Below are 7,184 nucleotides of genomic sequence, written 5' to 3' on the forward strand. Positions count from 1 at the left end.
CCCCAAGGCTGCCAGAGCTCCAGGAGGGTTTGGACAACGCTCTGAGGGACAGGGTGGGGTTGTTGGGGTGTCTGTGCAGGGCCAGGAGCTGGACTGGATGATCCTGGTGGGTCCCTTGCAGCTCAGGATGTTCCAAGAGTCTGTGATTTAGTGAGACCTCGTAGTTCCAGTGTGGAATTGAGAACCTCTTCCTCCTCCTCACCCCCTTCCCCCACCAGATGCACTTTGTCATCTCCAAAGCCCTTTGCAACCATTAACTGGTTAATCCTCACACCCCCTGTGGAGCAGGTCAGCATCCCCCTGGCCCAGGGACATCCCCAGCTCCAAAGCTGCTCCTCAATTTTGAGTGTTCTCAAACAGAGCTCCCAAAGCCACGGAGGAGTCGTGGCACAAAACGGTTCTGAGCCCCAGTTTCGGACCTGATATCCCTCAGGAGCTGAGGATTCCCGACCCCAGGCTTTACTGGGATGGAAATTATCACTAATGCTCGGATTAGAGCGTTTTCCAGCAGTTGGTTCTGCCCATCCCACTGAAATGCTGTTGGTGAAGGGCTTGGTTGCCACCAGGACACCTCCAGCTTGGGAACACTCTCCCAAGCCTGCTCAAAGTGCAGGTGGGGCGCAAGTAATTCCTGCTGGGTGACAGCAATTCCCTGTCATCCGAGGGAGAGATGCAGGAGCGATGCCACTGGAGCCAGAGCACTCTTCAACCAGGTCCCATTCCCACCTTTGGGGAGGTGAAACCACCAATTCTGTGTTTACACCCCCGGGGAAGGTCACCGGAGGCAGGGACAGCTCCCCTTGCCTGGCTCCCTGCTCTGCTCCCAACGGCTTCTCCCGCTGGGGGGGTTTGGAATCACGGCAGAAACGAGAGTTCCTCCTGCTGAAAGTGCTCCAGAGAGCTGGTGGACACACTGAAGTGAGTGTTCCTCCTGCTGAAAGTGCTCCAGAGAGCTGGTGGACACACTGAAGTGAGAGGGCACGGCAGGAAGCTCCTTTCCTAGAGCAGGCCCTCACCCAGCTCCGTGGAATGGGACTGCAGGGGGATTTATCTCTTCTTAGAGCTCAAATTATCTGATGTGAGCCGGTGCCAGTAAAAACTGGGATTTCCTGTCCCCAACCTCCCTCTGCTCTACTGACTTTCCCTTGCTTCGGGTGCAACTGCTGCACTTTATCCCTCATTCCCCAGGAGTGATCCAGCTGGATTCAGGGGCATCTCACCCGCTCCTCTGGAGCATCCTCTGGAGCAGGAGCAGCCCAGCACGTGGGGTGGGGCAGGAGGAAGACGAGGGCTGTGACACGGACGCCTGAACAGCGAGCAGAGCCTTTCCCAGCCCTCGGAGCCAACAGGACAGGACGTTTTTGGCACCCGCCGACTTCAGGAGAGGAAACTCCACCTCGGGGCAGCGCCGAGGGCACCGGGAACTTGGCTGGGGGGAGGCCAGGAGTGAATGCTGTAACCACGAGGCAGAGTGTGCAGCAGCAGCAGGAACACTCAGGAGCCTGGGGCGGCCGTGCTGGCACGGATTGATGACTCCTGGGTCAGAGCTGGGACCTCCTGCCCGCCAGCCCCGAGGTCTGGGCGCTTCCTCGCAGTTGGGAAGTGCTGCTCCCTCCCCAGTCGTGCTGAAACAAGGAGGCAGTTTCCCTTTTCCTGGTGTTCCACCTCTGTTCCATCCACGCCGGAACGCCTCGGTCACAGCCCGGTGCGAACACCACGAGACAGGCAGGGATAAAGTGAATCCCCCTGGTTCTGATGAGGGCCCTGCACAGCAAAGGCTTTACCTGTTACCTGAGCACAGCCTGCCCGAGGGGTCTGAAGGCAGTCCCTGGGACAGGGATGATGTCCTGTCGCTGTCCAACGCAGCTCCACCACCTCTTGGCCCCAGGGTTTTGTCCAGAGGTGCTAAATTTGGTGACCACACCCCTGCTGCCGTCCCCACTGTGAGTGAGGAGCAAATACTCTGAGACAGGGAATAAATACTGAGCTGGCAGTGCCATCTCTGCCCCAGCTCTTGCTCCCTCCTCCCAGACAGCCAGGGAGCCTCCGGCACCGCGGCGGAGCCGTTGGGATTACAGGGTGTTCCCACCACGGGGCTCTGCAGACGCTGCCAGGGCCTCCTTGGTGGCTCCATCACAAAAAAAGGGCTCAGCGGGGCGGGTGGAAACATCTGGCTTTGATTCTTCTCTAAAGCCACGACTTTCATTCGGCCACCAAACCACTTCCCTTTCATCTCTCCGGAGGACCGACCCCGTGGCTCTGCCCTTACCCTGCCCCTCATCCCGCGGGAAGAAGGTCCCAGAAAATCCAGGGCAGAGATTTCAGAGAGGCAGCAGCTCCCAGCTGACACGTCCCTGCCCTCCTCCTTCCCTGCATTTCCTTTCCAGGTCCTTTCAAGGCACAGATTTCTCTGTCAGTGCATCTCCAAGGGGCTCGGATCCAGTTTAGACCCGATTCCCCCTTAATCCCCTGGGATGAGAAGCCAACCTTGAGGAATTTGATAGACCTGGCACGTTGTGCTGAGCGGGCCAGAGCGTGCCCCTGGGCTGGAGGGAGAAGCTGTGTCTGTGTGGGAATTCCTTTGACTGAGGATGCTGAGGGTTTGTGGCTGGGCTGGCAGGCTGGGGAGAGGGCTGGGAAAAGGCCTGGCAGGATCAGAAACACAAGCAGAGGCAGAGGAGTTTCCTCAACAACACTTGGCTGATAATTCTGCTATCAATAAACGATTACCCGAGCTAAGAGATGCTGTTTTGGACTCTCAACGTGTTTTTGTGCAGCAGGAGAGGCCTGAAGCAGGAATGCTGGAGGTTGGAGAGATCAGCTGCCATCACATGATCCCTGTAACCACAGCAAAGTTTTATCCAAAGCCAGGGAGACTCTTGGCTCTGCTTCTGGGCCTGAGCTCAGCAGAGATTGTGCCTTGTGTTTTCCCAACCTTCCATGGATGCTGAAGTGACTGAGTGGCTCTCCAGGCAAAGCTGAGCCCCAGCAGTGTGGGAGAGGTGCCTCAGGAAGCCTCAGGCAGCTCGGAGCCACCGTGGGGGCCGAGCCCAACATGCCAAGCAAACCCCTGGAGCTGCCAGCCCTGAACAATCCATCTCCCGTGGCAGACTCTGGCTACACCCAAAGCCTTGGCAGTGCTGGGGTGGGAAACTGTGGCAATAAGACCAAATAAACCAGCTCTTCCCATCTGCCTCCTGCCCTCCTCCTGCTGCAGCACCGTGCCCTTCGCGCTGCCCCGGGGAAAAGGATTTACCTTTTTTTTTTTATTTAATCAAATCAAAATAATCCAATAGAAAAAATGAACAAATAATCCATGCAGGGAGCAGCAGGACAGTAACAGGCTCACATGGAGTCACAGCTGCCTGGGAGGAGCAAGGACCTGCTGTGGGGCTGCCGTGGGACACGGAATCCTTCCGTGGCCCAGGTGGGTGTTTTGGTACCCGGGAGTTTTCCCCTCTTGCTGCACCATATTCCAGCCAGGAAACCCACTGGGTCATCCAGCCCTCAGGAGCTGACCTCCAGTGGTACCTGCAGGAGGGCTGAAGTGTCCCTGTGCCACCTTCCCACCTCTCCATCCAGGTCAAGACTTCCTGGCGGCGAGTGAATCACCGGGAGAGAGCGGGAGCAGGAAATGCAGCTGCCAGGCTGACTCAGCGTGGCTCCCTCCTGGACCTTGGACAGCTGGAGCTGGGCAGGACGTTAATGTTTAACTCCACTGAAGCCTCCAGCTTTGCAAAAGGCCTGGGAGACACCAGCAGAAGGCAGGGACACCCTGCTTTGCAGGAGCTGTGCTGCCCAACGGGTCCCTCGGGGCTGCGTTTGTGCCTGAGAGGCGAGTAAGTCAAAAGGCGAAAAAGTCCAAAGGGCCCCTCGACATCTGATAAGCCCCAGGAAAGAGATGGAATAAAGGGAAGGGCATTAATGAGCTCATCTGGCCAGCCCTGCCCTGCCCTGGGCACAGCAGCTCTGGACAGACCCACACCATCAGCAAAGGAGAGCTCACGGGTTGTCTGGGAGATGTTATCAATTATCTCAGCAGAGTGACCAACCTTCCTGCTCTTCCCTCCTTCTCCATCTCTCCTTCCTCTTCCCAAGGTATTTAAATCCATACAGGACTCTCTTGGCCAAGGAGGAGCACACAGTGCCCCAGGGGGAGGGCAGGACCCCAGACTTTAATCCCAGCTCTGGTTACTCAACAGCCAGGCCGGATTCCTGTTCCTCACTTCACCCTTGTAAAACGGGGATGGTGCTTCCTGAATTCCCAACACTGCCAGAGTCACCTTCCAGGGGCTAATTAGGAAGATCCAAAAACACTGGATGAGTGGCTGGGAAACACTCCCTTGTCAGAGGACCAGGAGAAACCCTGGCTTTCCTGCTCCACAGCCAGGATGCCAAGGACAGCCAGGAAAGGGCCCAACAGTTCTGCCTCTGTCCCACAGGGAAGAGAGATCCTGCAGGGAATCCATCCATCCCTTCCCTTTGTGGCCTCTGCAATAACCTGAGGTGGGCACAAAGGGAAGGGATCCATAACCTCGTTCAGCAGGGGGATCCAATATCCCTCCCAGTCCCTGAGGGCTGAGGGAGAATGGATCTGTAATCCAAGAAGCAGCAGCTCTGGCTGCCTGGGAATGAAAGAGTCACAGAGAGCACTCACCTGGCTAAAGTTACCTGCAGGCAGAGAGGGAAGAGCTCAGCCTGTCCTCTTGGAATGGCTTGGAAACGGTGTGGCTGTGCTGGAGGGAGCTTGGGATTTGTTCATCGTGGAAGAACAGCAGCTTTTGCTCTGTGAACCTCCAGCGTGGAGCTCTACCCGTGCCCAGCCCCAAATTGTACAGCACAGGCACCAAGGAGCTGGGAAAAGAGGCAAATGATGAAGTGTCCATGTTTGCTGACGATACAAAATGCTTCAGGAAATCCAAACTGCCCGGAAGGGATCTCCTGATGCCGCTGGAAGACACAATCCTGGAGTCCTGAACCGGATGAGAGCTTAGAAAGGGCTCCAGGACCCGCTAGAGACACTGGGACAGCAACTGAGCTGTGCCAGGGCAGGTTCAGGGGGGACATCAGGAAGAATTTTTTCGTGGAAAGGGCTGTCAGGCCTTGGAAGGGGCTGCCCAGGGAGGTGGTGGAGCTCCCTCTCTGGAGGGAGGGCTCAAAGCTTCTACTCCTCAGCCCTAAAGTCACCACACCTGAGGCAGGTGTGCGGTGCCACCTCAGCAAAGGTGCCACAGGAGTTTCAGGAGGGTGTTTTCCTGTTGCCGTGGCTCTGTCACAAAACAGAAACAGGGAATGTACGGGCTGACAGAGCGTGTTTGGAAATGGAAGTAAAATTCCAGTTTAATCGCTGATTAAACAAACCAGTGGTGCTGTTGGGAGGGGTCACGTGGAGTTCACTGCCTGGGTGGAGACCTCAAAGCCAAAAAAACGCCTTGAGGGTGTCCGAGCATTGTCCAGGGGTTTCTCCAGCTGCTGCCTCACCCTTGTCTGCTGGTGCTGGGCCTGGGCTGTGGGAAGCTGGAGAGCCCCAACGCTGGGAGTCAGAGTGTGCAACACCGAAAGCCAGACCCAGATGAAACACTGGAAAGGGAGGAGAGAAAAGAGAAAATGTTTCTTTGGATTCTCCCCTCTGGTACAAACCTTCCAGCCCGGTTCCATCCTGCAGCTCCAAGGAAAGATGCCATCCCTGGAAAGCACCAGGCACCACCGACACATTAATAATCACCCCCCCCGAGGTTATTTCCCCAGAACAGGCTGTTTATATCCCATTGACTCATCACCTTTTACACAATTTACAAAACCTCTCACCGAAGCACCAGAAAACCCGTTTTAGATCAGTGCTGAGCTCAGAGCCCTCAGCTGCACCTCAGGAATGAGATCAGAGCTCAGAGCCCTCAGCTGCAACTGGGGAGTGAGATCACAGCGTTGTCACTGCCAGTTCTCTGAAGCCACCGGCTCCTGGTGCTGGGGCAGCCAAAAAAGGCAGCGGGAGGACACTGAAATGAGGCCAAAACCCAAAATTCTCAGAGCACTGGAGTGCAGTTGTGGTCTCAACTGCTCAGTCTGGAACGTGGTGCCACAGAAGACCACGGGGACAACGTCAAGTTAGAACAGGAGCACACGAATTCACACCCACGTGGTTATCAACGGCCTCTAAAAGGGCTCAGACTCGCCCTTGACATCTCTGGGATGCTCAGGAGAGGAAAATGGGCAGCAGCAGGAGCTGAACTTGGCTTGTTCAGCTGGAGAAGAAACCGAGGGGACACTTGCCAGGGTCTGCAGCTCCTCCTGAGTGGCAGCTCTGTGTGAGCAGGAACAGGAATCCAGCTGGAAGTGTCCTGGTCACCCGACCCAGACAAACAGGTGAGTTCCTGTACAAGTCCCACGTTCAGTAGCAGCACATCCAAGTTTATCTGACACGCTCCAGTGCCAGTGTCACACCTGCACCACCCAGCCCTGCCTCCAGCCCACCAGGATCCCATCCCTGTGCCATTGTTGGAGCCTGTCATTCACAGTGTATGGATTCCTGGACTCCAGGCCTTTTCCTGCAATGACTGGATTTCACATGCCAGTGCTGAGACTGCCATAAAAGTAACACCAACATATTAATTTAATTAGTCACTTCCTGTCTTAATGGCCAGAAGATCCTGAGCTGCTCCACAGGCACAGGACAAAGGAACACATATATTTGTCCCAGTAATTTGGGGCAGCCCAAAGCGAGCTGTGGGGACAATGTCCAACGGGTGCAGTGGGGCTGGATAACCAGGCACACACCGTTATTTGCTTTTAACTCGGGAATTTGGTACCTGACACATTAGGAAAAACAACAAGGAAAGAGAAAGAAACAGACACCTAAAGCTGTTCCTGAGAGAACTGCTCAGATAAACTCGAAACAGACACCTAAAGCTGTTCCTGAGAGAACTGCTCAGATAAACTCCCGGAGGAGCCGCAGGGCTGGCTGGGAGCACAGGAACACAGGGATGTTCCGTATCTCAGGAATGCCAAGTGTCCCTTCTGGCTGCTGAACCTCCTTTATCTCGTTTTCAAACAAACCCCTTTTTTTTTTTTCTTGTTTCCCGAACAAACCGAGGCCGTGGGAGGTTCTGAACCCGGAGCGGGCGCAGCTTCCCCTCAGACAGCCCTGCCCTCAGACCTCGGGAGCCACGGAAAGGGCTTTGGGGGGG

This window comes from Lepidothrix coronata, unplaced genomic scaffold (genome assembly GCF_001604755.1).
Source record: "Lepidothrix coronata isolate B3197 unplaced genomic scaffold, Lepidothrix_coronata-1.0 Scaffold365, whole genome shotgun sequence".
NCBI classification, from domain to species: domain Eukaryota; kingdom Metazoa; phylum Chordata; class Aves; order Passeriformes; family Pipridae; genus Lepidothrix; species Lepidothrix coronata.